Here is a 14,172-nt window from a genome sequence, read left to right on the forward strand (position 1 = left end):
CCAAGGAAGGCTCCACGCACGGCCCCGTCCTCCCCGCAACACGGAGACGGGCCTGGACAGCCTTGGGGGCCACCTGCTGAAGACCCCCGACGGCCCTGCCCTCCACGCTCTGTTACGTGGTGGGACGTAACCTTCTGCTGTGTTTGAGCCATCATGCTTCTGGTGGGTTGCTTCATTAAGTAGTTCCTAACTTCACTCCATGATACCAAGTGATCTCTGAAGGAGGCTCCAGTGAAATCGCAATGTTACGATTTTTGCTAAAGAGAAGTGATAAAGAAGTGGCTAAGTGAACGAACAGAAATGTAGAAGGTATATATCAATGGCTTCTTCAGATGCCGACTAGTGGTGAGATGACAATACATATTGTGTCTATGCATTTACTTGTGCAAATAGATCTATATTGTTATGCATATATCAGTGCGTAAAATGATGCACCAGCCCACTTCCAGGTGCTGAAATCTGAGAAGACCCCACTATCAAACACAGTTACCTCAAAAACTAGCACCTTATTCTTGGAAGCTCAGGTTCAGCATTTTTCCAACACAGTTAATTGGAGTAACATCATAAAAGATGATTAAAAACTAAAATAGTTTTATAAAAAGTGGTAAGTGTTAATGAAACAAGCTAATTAAGAATGTTTAAGACCTCCAATTGTAGTTCCTAGTCCCAAAGATTGAAAGAGAGGGAGGGTGGGACCTGAAGGGGCCTGATGACCTAGTTATTTAGGTCACGTGGGGACAGCCAGGAGCCCCTCCCTCCACTGCCCACGAGTACAACCTGTGAGGGGTCCTATCCTCTGGGATGGCATTGGCTCAGGCCCATGTCTCCTTAAGCCATCCTGAAAGAGACGAAAGGTCCTTTACAACAGTCTCAGGGCCGTGTTCAGATGTCCTGAATATTCCAGTGAATGATAGATTGAGAACAGAGTTCTCTGGAGAAACGGAATCTGTAAAATACATGTCTAAGGAATTGGTTCACACAGTCATGGAGCCCGAGGAGTCCAGTCTGCAGGGTGCGCCGGCAGGCTGAAGACCAGGGGAGCTGATGCTGCAGATGCCGTCCAAGGGCATCTGCTGGAGAATTTGCTCTTGCTCAGGGGAGGGTCAATCGTTTTCTTCTATTTGGGTCTTCACCTGATTGGGTGAGGCCCACCCACACTGGGGAGAGCAATCTGATTTACTCAGTCTGTCAATTTCCATGTTAATCTTATCCAAAAAACACCCTTGTAGAAACAGCCAGAATAATGTTCGACTGAATATCTGGACATGCTTAGCCCAGTCAATTTGACACATAAAATTAACAGTTTCAAGGGATCAGCAAACTTTTTCAAGAAAGAACCAGACAGTAAAATCCTAGGTTTGCGAGTATGTGGTCTTTGTCTGAATTATTCAGCTTTTCTGTTGTAGGGTGAAAATTGCCACTGACGACACCTAAACAAATGAGCAGGGTCATGTTCCAATAAATTTTTATTTATATAAACAGGCAGAGGGCCAGAGTTTGCCGAGTCCTGACATAGATAAATAACTAACATTAACTGAGCCCTTGGAATGTTCTCTAAGTACTATCCATGCATAACTGATTTAACCCTTTCAATGATCCTCTGAGAAAATGCAGGCATTGGCACAGATGAGTAACCTGCCCGAGGTTATCAGCTGGTTAGTGGTAGAATTAGTCCTCCAATCCAGGCACGATGATCTCTAATCCTCACCCACCAGGATAACCCGACTGCTCCCAGCTGCCCTGTTCTCACAAACAGAGGGTCCAGCGGAGGCTCAGTGCAGAGTGAGGTGTCTGGTCTCCCTTGCTTTTCCCTGTTGCTCTGCGGACCATCCTATGATGGGTGTCTCCATCGAAGTTTCTAGATGTTTCACTTCCCTGGAGCCTTAAGTCAGTAGGTCTAGTAACTTTGTTTCCATAACGATTTCCCTGCATTCGGTGTGGGGGAGAACATTAATCCCTGTTGCATGTGAGGATGTGACCATCCCTGAGCTTGGACCCCTACATCTAAGTCCACAAGTGCTCACTGAGCTCTCTGTGATGGCATCAACCCCCTTCTTTTCCAGACAGGAAACAGGCTCAGAGTGGATGTAACGTTTTCACGGTCATATTCTTGGTAAGTGGTGCTGCAGGTGTATTTGGCCTAAAGCACGAGAGTCTGCAGGACACATGCTTTCTCCAGGCCCTGTCGTGTGCACTGGGTCGTTAAAATTCATCAGAGCTATAATACGGTTTTACCTCAAGGTCATTGAAGGCTAGTTGGCATTTCAGTTTTACCAATAGCTATTCACATCGCAAAGCAATTACCTTGGTCTTTATTATGATTATTTTCATCAGTACCGCTCAGAAACCAGTGATATGTAGTGAGAGTTATCCATTGTTACACTGGGGAGCGTTACAGCAAACACTGCCACTGGGGATAAGTCATCACCTCCATTTTGGGTCCCAAAATGGCAGAGGAAAAGTTAGGAAAAAATAGAATGTTCCCAGGATTTTATTTTTCAAAACCCAGCCTTAGAACCCAGCTTAGTATTGAGCGACTCTTCCCCAAAGCAAAAGATCTCTGCCATCTGAAGTCTTCAAACTGTCAAAGAGCAAGATGCTGAAACTCCCAGCAGGATCGCTATTCTGACCAGATGTGAATAGAGCCTAAGAAATATGACAGATGCTGGTTTCCATGTAAAAAGCAGGGGCACCTGCGCCCTGGGCTCCTGTCCCCAGTGGATGGAGAATGTGGCAGGAAAAGATGCTCTGTGCATGGACCAGAGGTTATGGAATGAAGCTGCAGGTGTGACCAAGGATGCTGAGGTGGGCAACACAGTTACGTCTCCTGGTACCGTTAACGAACAGACATCTGCCTGGTGTTTCATGGTTCAAGGTGTGAGTTCATCTTCCCTTCCTGGCAAACCAACCCCGTGTACTTTATAGAAAGGACAAGTGAGGGCAGAGGGATGACGCAACTTGTGTGCATCACGCAGACGTTACATTTTTGGCCCCGGATTTGAGCCTGTGTTTGGACAGCAGCTGTGTCATCTTTTCACTGAAACTTTAAGCTCTGTCAGATCTTGTCACCGTCCATGTAAAATTGTCGCCAATGTCAATATGAGCTTTGGGGCCAGAGTCTGAGATAAGTCAGGAAGGTAGAACAGGACCTCCGGGCAGAGCGGCCAGGCTGGCTGTGCTTGTGCTTGGCCGAGGGCCTGGCTGGGATGGGGGGAGCTGAGGCCCACCCAGTGGTCTGTGCGTGGAGGAAGGGGAGGTGGCAAGCCGGCCAAGCCGTGTGACCGCCACATGTCTCCCTGCCCCGAGATACGGGTCCCTCCACGGCACAGGCATCGAGTGCTTGGCTCTGAGATCCAAACCCGGTGTCCAGGGAGCAGATCAAAGCTGACGGTTCCCAGGAGGGACGTGACCCAGGTCTCCGCATTAGAGGGACGCAGGGGGGCGTAAAGCTTCTCCAGGGCCCTCCAGAGCCCCATCCGCTTCCTGGCCCCTCCTCTGGGAGGGCGTCCTCTCTCTCCGGCCGCACTGGGGCAGCTGGGAATGTTACAGACCTTCCTAACGTTTCAAGGTCAGTGAACCCAAATCTACTTCCTTGAAGTTCTCCCTAGACTTGAAGTTTTCACAGCTCACTGCTTCTAGATGTTGTCCCCAGAGCAGTTTGGCCCTGTCACCCTGTCTTCTGCTCCGGGTGAGATGGTCAGGAGAGGAGACGCGTGGCGGGGATCACAGGAGATTGCGTGCGGATCCCTCCCTCTGCCACTCCACCGACCCCGGGTTATCAGTAAGATGCGTCAGTGAGCGGCTGTCTCAGCCCAGATGCCCCCAAGTTCTGATGACGTCGTCTGGTTTACAACCTATGAAAACACGCCTTCCTCATTTCCTCAAGGCCCTGCTGGTCTGAACAGCTGAAGTGCTGCTGAAAGACCCTGCCTGCTCCTGGCCCGGAAAATACCTCTGTCCTCGCCGTGCCCATCAAGGCCTCAAAATACAGAGAACAGACGCAGGCATTTCCAGCACTGTAACGGGACCCGGGACGTTTCCGTAGGAGGGCTACGGGGTGACCTTCAACCACGTGGCCGTGCGCACAGTGCGGTACCAGTTTCAATAGGCGTGAAAGCAGCCTGGAGTTGCAGTCGGGAGCCACCGTCCCCCCGCGAGGGCTGCTCTCACGGGCTAGTCGCGCATCAGAGGGTCGTCTAGAGCCTCCGTGTTCCAGGGAAGCACAGCGCTATCCTAAGTGCCCACGGTTTGCTGAGAACGGGAACTCGCAGGTACTTCTGTGCCATTTCTGTGCCAGGTTTGCCACAGGGGCGAGACCCCGGCTCCTGTGGGACCCCAGGGCAAGGGTCTAGGGGTCCAGGGACGGCTTCACGTGGTGGGAGGTGGGGACGGGGGCTTGGGATAATTGTGTGACCTGAATAATGGCAACCAGGCGGCGGGGACGACGCAGTCTCTTCTCATTATTCACGGCAGTTACGCTCCCGAAAAGTGGGCCCAAGCGCTGAGTCGGTGAACCTGGCCCGTTGCTCTTGGGAGATACAGGGCCCGTGTGTTGGTCAGGGCTCCCCAGAGAAACGGGGCCAGCACGATGTGCATGTGCACAGACTGTCTGTGACGGTGGGGGCGGGTGAGTCCGCGGTCTGCAGCATGGCCAGCAGCCTCAGGCCCAGAGCAGAGGGGGCGCTGCAGTTCAAGTCCAAAGGCAGCTGGCCGCAGAACCCCCCCCTTGCTCGGGACGGTCAGGTTTTGTTCAGGTCGGGCCGTCAACTGATGGGACGCGGCCCACCCACCCTGGGCAGGGCAGTTTGCTTCGCTTGCAGTCCACTGGTTTAAATGGGAATCTCACCCAAAAACAGCCTCAGAGAAACACCCAGAATAATGGTTAGCCAGATATCGGGACACCGCAGCCCAGCCCAGTGGACACATACAGTGAACCACCACAGAGTCCTGCCGACGTCTGGTCACAGCAGCTTCTCCACCAAACAGTGCACCACCTTGTTCTCTGTGTTTCTGTTTGAAGACACCCAACTTAATAGACATCACTGAGGCACTAACATTGAACTCGGGGCCAACAGCCCGTAACTCGTGCTGTATGGAAGCTCCTCTGGGAGGCCCAGCACAGCCTTTGTATGCTTAGGACGCTAGACAGCACTGCAGCGTGACGCCTGGGGACCATTTTAGACAGAAAGCCACGAACAAGATCACCAAGATGTGAAGAGCGCGGCTCTCAGTAGACCACGAGGAGGACACCTGTTTGCGTGTGAGCTGGACGGAGAAGGCGGGATGTGGTCCTGTCCCAGTGGAGCCAGGGCGGTGGGTCTGGACGTGCACGTGTTTCCCTGCTCTGCGATGTCTGAGGACGCCCACGAAGGCCCCACGAGTGCTGACTGCAGGTCACTAATAGGTCTTGGTGCGCAGGCAGATGTACCAACACGGAATCCCAGACCAGTAAGGACTGACCGCGTATGAAGCTGGGCGGCTGTGCGCCCGCCCGGTGGTGACTCACGATCGGGTGGAGCCGGGGGTGGCCGTGGAGGTGAAGCTGGACAGCGCAGGGCTGGGGACACGCTTGGGGTTAAAGGACTTTCTCCTGAGCCTGGACTGGGGGTTCAGCTATTGGAAGTGATTGAAGAGTTTTGGAAAGCGAGTGGTGATCTGCCTTGCATTTTTGATGTGTGTAGATGTTTTCATCTATAAAAGTGGATGAAAAGGGGAGGTGCTGGACCCGGGGGGTCCTGATGAAGTCTGCTTCTGGGATCCCAGTGAGAGAAGGTGATGCTCTATGAGGGGGCAGGGGGTGCGGAGCTGGGAGGAGAGTCGGGGGGAGGCCAAGGCCCCGCGGGAGGCTGAGGCCGAGGAGAGGTTCTGTGGTACCCAGGTTCAGGGCTGCAGCCCTGGAACAGAACGTGTCTGCAGCCCTGCAACCACGGATCCTGACAGCACCTTCCCCAGGCTTCCTCCACACCCGCGGCAGCAGCTGTGCTTCCTTCCTCCTCTCAGACTTCCCCAGGAGACGCCCCAGCCCCCGCGCTCTTCCTGGACCGTGTGTTCCGCATCCCAGCGTTGCCCCGCATGCCCCGTCTGAAGTGCTGCAGAATCCCCGCAGCTGTCCACAAAAGGGGCCCTCTTCCTTCGGTCTTGGGGGACGATTCCGTTCAGACCTGTCACTCCTGTTTAATAAATCGGGTCCCTCTCCACCAACGATGGTGACGCTCGGTCCCATCCCTGCCCAGAGCTTCCTCGCGGTATTGGAGGGCGGAGGTCATGGCTAAGCAGCCCTTCTGAAGACTCAGCAGACGGGGACAGATCTGAGCGGAGACTCTCTGGGGACTGCAGCCCTGGCCCTTTGTTCACCTCTGAGCTCTGAGCCGCTCTGCATCTTGAAATGAATTACAACCCACCCACAACGAGGTCTGCTTCTTGTCTGCCCTCCATCGGGGCTGAAAGCGTGCTGGTCCCCGTTCCCATCTGTCACTGTCAGCCGGCACCCGAGGACACCACCTTCTCTACGCCAGTTTCATCCTGGGGCCTTTTAAGCTGCTGAGCCCAGTGGAGATACCGACATGTACACCGTAAGGAATAGGTTTTCCATGATCAATTACAGTCAACCGGGTCTCTCTCTTCCCCCAGCGCTTGATCCAAATATTTACAGGGAATTCCGATCAGATGCTCACCGTCCAAATTAGTATTATTTCTTCTGAAAATGCAAGAGTGTTTTCATCCAAAATCAGCTGGTTTTGAGTCAGTCAGCGTATTATGTGGCAAAACACGGTAGAGGTAGGTGACAGGGGACAGCGTGTGACGTGGCTGGTCAGTTACGGAGAGGGCAGCGTCCCGGTGAGCGTCCGCAACCCAGGCCATGCATGGAGTTTATCGAAGTCCCGAGTCGCCTGTCCCACCCTCTGGTCCCTCCTGCGTGGCCGTCACAGAGTCCCCGCCGTGGGGACCTTCCCCCAAGGGGCTCCCCACCCTGGAGGGGGAGGTCGGCCAAGTGCTGTGGGCCTTGGTAGCTAGTTACACTTTTATTACGATCCTCAGGCGACCACTTCCTCGCAGGAGTAAAGAGCAGGGATGGGGGACTCCTAGGCCTCCTGCTGCTCGGACAGCTAAGTGGCTGGGGAGCAGGCGTCCAGGGCGGGCGCAGGATGTGGTCCCTGTCGGGCTGGACGCTGCTGCTGCCACCTCCAGGGCTGTGTGTCCAGACGAGCAGCTCACCTGCGAGCGGCAGGAACAAGAACTCCTGCTCCCCAGAGACCACCAGTCTCTCTTCTCCCCCATTTCCTCCCCTCCCCCACCCCGGGCCCCTCAGCATCCGACATCCTTGGGGATCCCTGAGCCCAGACTGTCTCCTGGGGACCCAGGTCCACGTAAGAATGCGGAGGAATACACGTGTTCTTATTTCTCTCCTAATTAAAATTAACTCAGAAAATGACTTGTTTCTGTCACATCTTTACGGAAACTGGAGTCACATGGCTCATGTCCTGGGACTCTGGCCACATCTCCTGGAGGCTGAAGCTAAGCTCCCCCGGCGTTTGTGTGCCGTCCTCCCGTTTCTTATGTCACATCCTTATCTCACCAGTCCTGTATTTTGCCTAATATTAAAAAAAAACTAATCCCAGTCCAAAGCGATACCATCTGTGGGAATTTGGTCTGGTAGCGAGATGTTTCTGAAAAAAATCTTAAGTAAATTCTATTTATTCTCATTCTCCTGCCCACAGGTCCCCAGTTTAATGCAAGTTTGGGCTGGCTCCGTCCTCTAGGGAAAGGGCTGCTCCCCAGTCCCAGGGGTGAAACAGGTCCTTCCCTTTGCCAGAGGGTATTTTAGACTCAGATTTGTAGCATGATCTGGCCCAGAGGGGTGGGGCCCCGGAAAGGCTTTCCCTGGAGAGCAAAGAAGATGCTGAGGTACCAGGGCCCATTTTCACTTTCTGGATGTTTCATTGACAGAGGCGTCTAGAACTGTTGTGGACTTCTGGCCGTCGTCCGAGGGCTGTCCCGGGGGACAGCAGGAAGGCCCTGACCCGTCAGAACACCGTTGAGCTGCTCACACACCCGCCTCCAGGGATCAGCAAGGTAAGTCTGGGATAGAATCTAGAAAACTGTGTTTTTAGCAACCTGCCCTGGGAATTTACATACAGGTTTTTTACCAGCCAAAATATGTGAAACATCGTCTTAAGCCAGCTTGATAAATTGCTTCAAGACGTCGAATATGTTTGGATCTCAGCCAGGGGCGTTTCTGCCCCGCAGGGGACATTTGGCAACATCCCCAGGTGTGTTTGAGGGACGCTGCTGTCATTTAGTGTGGAGGGACCTGGGACGCTGCTAAACATCTTATAATGCAAAGGGCAGTCCCCACGGGAGTTACCTGCCCGACGTGTCAGCAGCGGGTGGGGAGCCTGGGCTGACAGCCTGGAGGGGCCGTGAGGTCCTTCTGTGAAGCGTGGATGCCTTGAGGATCAGAAAAGAGGAAGGGAGTGAAAGAGAACAGTCTTGGCGAAGCTGGGGACATTCGTGGTCCATTTAATGTCTTGATGAGCGTGTGCCCACCGCTCCTCCCCCAGCAGGGGTGTTGGACGTGAGTCTAGACCTGAGGGTCCTTGAGAAGAGCCTTCATGGGTGGGGGGGTGTATGCGGACACCGTGCTGATCAAGTGTCACTGAGGAAGAACATACTTTGGGCAAATAATTTCGCCAGCTGACCAAGATGAACTGTTTTAAGCATAATTTTTCATTAAAAATAAACAACCTAGCGTACTTTACATTTTCTATATCTTCACAATTAGACTGTGGACCACAGTCTCATGTCTGCAGGGTCATCGCCAGCACCGATTTATCACGTTTTGCACAACAATGCCTTCGGGAAACTTGCTCTAAATTAAACTAGTCACTCCCTCCGTCGCCTCCCAGAAGCGGAAATTCTGAAGTTCGTGTACCTTTTTCTTCTGCAGTTTCCACTGTAGTGGCCAGGCCTGCTGCAGGTCCTCCTGTGGTTTGAGTTCTCTCCTGCGGATGCAGCCGCGGCACTCAAGGCCGCTCAGAGCACCAGAAGTGCTCGCCCGCCGCAGGCCCTCGGGGCAAGGCCAGGTCCAAGCCCCAGGCCGACGGCCGCAGGCTGGACAGAGCGGGATGCCGAGGAGATAGCTCTGGAGGGATGGGCCTGAGGGAGTGAGGGGACTGGGCAGTTACCGCAGATATGGGCGTGTAGTTCCCATTTTTCTTTAGGACTGACAGCATGGTAGGTCCAGTTAGTTTAATAACCGGACATAAATAGGGTGTTGGGACATAAATATCCTTGACTTTGGCGTGAGAGTTACTTCTCTTTGATCCTGTCTAGTAAAATGAATGAATTGCTGTTGCCATGTTTTTTCTAGCTGTTTCAAAGCCTGTGATGTGCACACAGACTTGCACCTGCCGCGTGGTCCACCATCGGGAGGGCCCTCAGGTGAGCGTGAGTCAGTGAGTTGCAGCGGGAACCCCCTAAATACGGAGCCTCGCGTCTGCTCTGTTGGTGCGTCAGCTGCCACTGTGGACCAAGGCTCAGACCTGAGAGGCTCACCAACACGGGGTGAGCAGGGCACGTCGGCCAAAGCAAACCCGTGGTCGTGCCCAGGACTGGGGCAGGGAGAGACTCCCTTCCCGCGGAGGGGCGAGGTGGAGTGAAGGCTCACTGAACAACAGTATAACTTACTTTCACTCTCCTTAGTGCTATACTTTAGGTGGAAATGTCAGGGGCTTCACGTGGTGATTTTGGGAACACGGGGAAACGTCGGGATGCTAGGTGTCTCTGGGTGTGGAGAAAATGTGAATGACCAGTGAAAGGTGAGCATTTTCCTGGTAATCACGACTCAAGCAGACCATATGCTTACACTTTGTTCTAATCGGGGTTAAGGAAACACCAGATTTTTCGTGGGTTTTGATGGGAGGAAAGAAGGAGTGGTTTCTAGGCAATGAGGATGTGGCCCCTCGCTTTGCCTGTCGTGGTTCACGTTCTCTCCGGGTCTTCCTGGTCCTTCCTCATCCTGGCGGAAGAGACACTGGAGCAGGTGCCTTTGCACCGCAGGCTCTGGGTCCCGTTCTGGTCAAGGAGGCGCACGGGGACCCGCTGGGCTCTGCTACCAGGCTGCCCCGGGCACCGTGCCTCTGCCTGCCCTCTCCCCCCCCCCCACCCCCAGCTATAAAGGAGGGAAGTGACCTACAGGGCAGGGGGCAGCCCCCAAGGATTCGGAACTCTGCATTGGCCGGGCGCCGAGCGGAAAGAAAGGGTGACTTGGACAGTGGCCGAGCACAGAGCTGCCCTCGCGTTGTTGGTGCGTCTCCCCCAGGCCTCCCCGGAATCTCAGGGGACCTCACACAGGTGCACGTGAGAGCCTGTGACTGTCACACACCCTCTTCCCTCCTCTTTGTCCTGAGAGCCTCCAGCTGGAGTGTGTGTGGCCCCTGCCCTGTGCTCAGCAGTGGGTTTTGCGGTTACCTTGTGAACTCGGGGTGCCGGTCCAGCATTTAGATTTTATTGTGTGTGGGTCACCTTGTGTACGGAGCATCTCACTGATTCGAATCCATCGATCAGTGCATATCACATAGGAGCTATTCTGAAGAGCACCGCCCGCCGCCCCGTGACAGCCGCACTGGGCCTGGAATTAAGAGGCTGTCAGGAGGGATTAGAGCCCGAGTCCAGCTTTCCCTGGACCGGCTGTGTGCCTTCGAGGAATCACATGGTCTGGCTCAGGCTTTGTTTTCTTGGTACAAAATCCAGATACAAACGTACTCTGGTCTCTCGGGGCGGCCGTGAGATCCGAGGAGATAGCGGGCATGGGCGGAAGGGACGGCCCGTGGCCAGTGGCACTGCCACGTTGCAGGGCAGTTCTAATACTCGGGACCCCGGCTTCGGGGTTCAAGCACTGAATGGGCGCCGACCTCCCTCCTTCCCTCCCACCCCAGTGAAACAGCTGCATGTATAGAGCCCGGCGGCCTTTGCTAAGGCTTTTGCCAGGTGTTCTTAAAGCACCTCCTTGCTCAGGAAACCTTAAAGAGAGTGGGCACGTGAGGCAAGGACGAGGGGAGATGGTGATGGGAATCTTGCTTCCGGTACCGATTCGCTTAGCGAGTCCTTTCCCACGGAAGCTGAGCCCCAGCCAGGTCACGTCTGAGTGACGGCAGAGCCCGTGTTGGAGAGTCTCCTTCGTGGCGTTCCATTACGTCAAGGAGCACGTGCTTGGCCCGTTTCTGATGTTGATGGGAGCATCTAAACACCCACTCGTGGGCCGGTTAAGAATACCTGCAGGTAACGCCTTTGGGATGGACAGCAGGCTGGGTGCGGCCTGTGCACCTCTGACCGTCCTGTGCCGCCCTGGGTTCCAAGCTCCAATCCGCGGATCAGCTCTGCTCGCAGTCTGTGCGTTTCTTAGGGGGCTCCTGGGAGCACGTCTCCATCCGATGGGGACCCTCCAGCAGAGCTGCCCTGCACGGTCCCGCCCCTGCCCTCCGGCACCCATGGTGCTGCCGACTGAGGGTGGCAGGCTGTCCTTTGAGTCCACACTTGCCTGGCTCCGCCTGCCTCCAGAAACGCACGGTTCTAGGCCTGAGGGGAGCTTTTCTGTGGGGTGGGTGTCCTGTCAGGAGGTGACGGTCAGGCTGGTTCTGGAAGACTGAATAGACGTGTTTTCCATCGGGGGGAGGGGACCAGATTTTGGCAACCGACCAGGGCAGGTGCAAAAGCACAGCTGGCCTAACGCCACAGTGATGGGGATGGAGGTGGAGGCGATGAGATACAAACACACGGGCCACGCGGAGGGGCGCGGGCGCTTCCTGAGCGTGATGGGGGCTGACGGGGCCCATGAGACTCCTGGGACAAGGGGCTCAGTGTCTGAGGCCCTGCTCCTCGGGGACCTGGACACTCTCTGTAGAGCTGGGTGCAGAACCACCCACTGTGCTTCCCAGCTGACCTTCTGGAAGGCAGCCCACCTGCCCGGCTGGGGACAGAGGCCACCTCAGGGCAGGCGGGACCCCAGGGGCCAGGGCTGGTGTCCCTGCGTTCAGGGCTTAGGTAGCGCCAAGGGCTGCTTTCGTCAGCAGGTGTTTCCCAGACGAGGTGAGCCTGGCCGGCCGGCGGGGGCATGTGGGGTCCCTCAGGGCTGGAGCGCAACCTCCAGATGGCCCGAGAAGGGCAGAGGGTGGTGGGAAGGTGCTGCCCGAAGGGACGAGGAACGTCTTGGAGGCCGAGCCCGGGCCGGTGGGGGGGGGGGGCGGGCTCCTGTCTGCTGAGCCCCTGGGTGGAGATGCACCATCTCCCGGCCCCCTTGTCCCCTCGTCCCCCTCCATCCGTCCTGTCCCTCGTCACTAGCCGCCTCCCTCTTCCCCCCAGGCCCTGCCGGCGAGCAGGTCTCGGCACAGAGCCCTCCCGCCGGCGGGGCCGCACGTGCAGGTCCACTGTCGGAGCGTGCGGTGTGGTTGCTGATACTTAGAGCAGGTCTCTGGCTCGTCGCTTCCACGGGGCCGTTAGTCCAGGCGTGTGGCTCCAGGGCGCCGGTCCCGAGGGAGCTGCCGAGGCGGTTAGGTGGGAAGGGCCGCCGCTTCCTGCAGGGACCCCGGCAGCAGCCTGGGCGTGGTCCCCAGACCCGGGCCTGGCCTTGGGCCATGTCTCAGGCACGCTTTCTTCAGACGTCTGCAAACAGAAAGACATGTTTCGCATTAACTGGCGATGGACGGGTACAGTCTTCTGGAGGAAACTCGGGGTAAACTTCAGGTGAGGGTAATCCCTTAGGTGGTTACCACCCAGCGATGAGGACCTTTAGTCTCCGGCCATACACGGTTTTCCTCACCTTCCTCCGAATTCGTGTCGCTCCGTGCCCCTCTCCGCGCCCTGGAAATTGGGAGCCCTGATTCTGCTGGTATTGCCACGAGCTTTATTCTTTTCCCACAGGCCACGACCTCCCATGGGCTGGGCCAGACCCTCCTGCACAAACCTCTTCACGATGTGCGGCCCCCATGAGTCAGCTCTCCCTTCCGAGGAGCAGACACTCAGTCACCGCTGCCGCCAAGATCTTATACCGTCGTCCCCTTTTCCATTTACTTCTGATCTAAAAAAAAAATGAGGTGAAAAACTGGTTCACGGTGTAGTTGACAGAAAATACGTTATCTGTGCTGCACAGATAGGCCATCCTGCAGCTATCTGAGTTATAAGATTCTGTCGCCTAAATAAGGTCATCGCTGCGGGACGGATTACACTGCGGTACCGGCCAGCACAGAGGCGGCTCAGGTGCCCTGGGTGAGATCGCAGGGCTGGGGAGGCTGACGAGTCACCCCAGTGGGACCCAGAACTGCGCACCGGGAGCCCTGCAGCAGGAATCGGGGAAACAGCTCAAGGCCTGGGTCCTGGCTGGGGGCTGCGATGGGAACCACCCCTGCTTGGCCGGTTCGCCGTCTGCTCCCTCTGGCTGGAGTATCAGCTTGTTGAAGGTACCGTCCTTCCGGGTGGTGGCTGACACGCTGGTCTCGTGGTTGCCCCTCACGGTGGCGTGGGCAGCTACCTTCTTCTGTGGCCTCAGCTCTCTTCTCTCTGAGTGTTCGGACAGGGGCCCCCCGCCCGCTCACACGGCACCGCGTGCGCTCAGGCCTCGGACCCGTGGGACCCTGACTCTGGGGAATAAGGAGCGGGGCTGAGATGCACGAGCGCACCCTCAGCACAGGTGGGCTCTGACTTATTTCACAATCAAGTTCGTCCTGGAATTGCGGCGTGGATCCCGGGGACCCCCCCACCTGGCGTCCTCGATTTCTGCCCACCAGAAACTGGGGGTTCGAGACGGGCTGTACTCCACCCAAGCTTCCCAGGGGCCCAGGCGCTCCCTGGGGTGGATGACGCCAGCCTGTGTCGGAACAGCCTTTATAGGTTTTCAAAAGCCTATTTACTGCATGTACTATACAATTTTCTTTTTAAAGGAAATCTAGCTTTTTCCTTTTTAAAAAAATCTCCTTAAAATGAGAGTCTCCCTGACCCTGCCCACGCTGAGTTCAAATGGTCACTGCCGTCCCCCCACACCTGAGCGTCTCCACACTCCTGTAATGTTGGTCTAGGGGTCTGCCTGGGGCCAGTGTCTCCTGCTGGCCCAGGTTCTGTGCGAGTGACCCACCGCTCCCCTGGCTCTGGGCCTGACTGGAGCAGTAGCTCCGCCCAAGA

General features: G+C 55.8%; 1 long non-coding RNA gene across 2 annotated transcripts in view; it reads left to right on the forward strand.

The window, feature by feature from the left end:
• Window positions 1-14,172, forward strand: part of LOC132435537 (uncharacterized) — a 158,648-nt gene that overhangs the window by 130,876 nt on the left and 13,600 nt on the right. The window contains exons 2-4 of one of the 2 annotated variants that reach the window (XR_011246670.1): window positions 7,948-8,073; window positions 9,371-9,441; window positions 12,919-12,947. This is a non-coding gene — a long non-coding RNA (uncharacterized lncRNA). Of the gene's footprint in view, window positions 1-7,947; window positions 8,074-9,370; window positions 9,442-12,918; window positions 12,948-14,172 lie in introns of those variants that run through there. The other variant, XR_011246671.1, reaches the window with a different exon arrangement.

Source organism: Delphinus delphis, chromosome 12 (assembly GCF_949987515.2).
Source record: "Delphinus delphis chromosome 12, mDelDel1.2, whole genome shotgun sequence".
Taxonomy (NCBI): domain Eukaryota; kingdom Metazoa; phylum Chordata; class Mammalia; order Artiodactyla; family Delphinidae; genus Delphinus; species Delphinus delphis.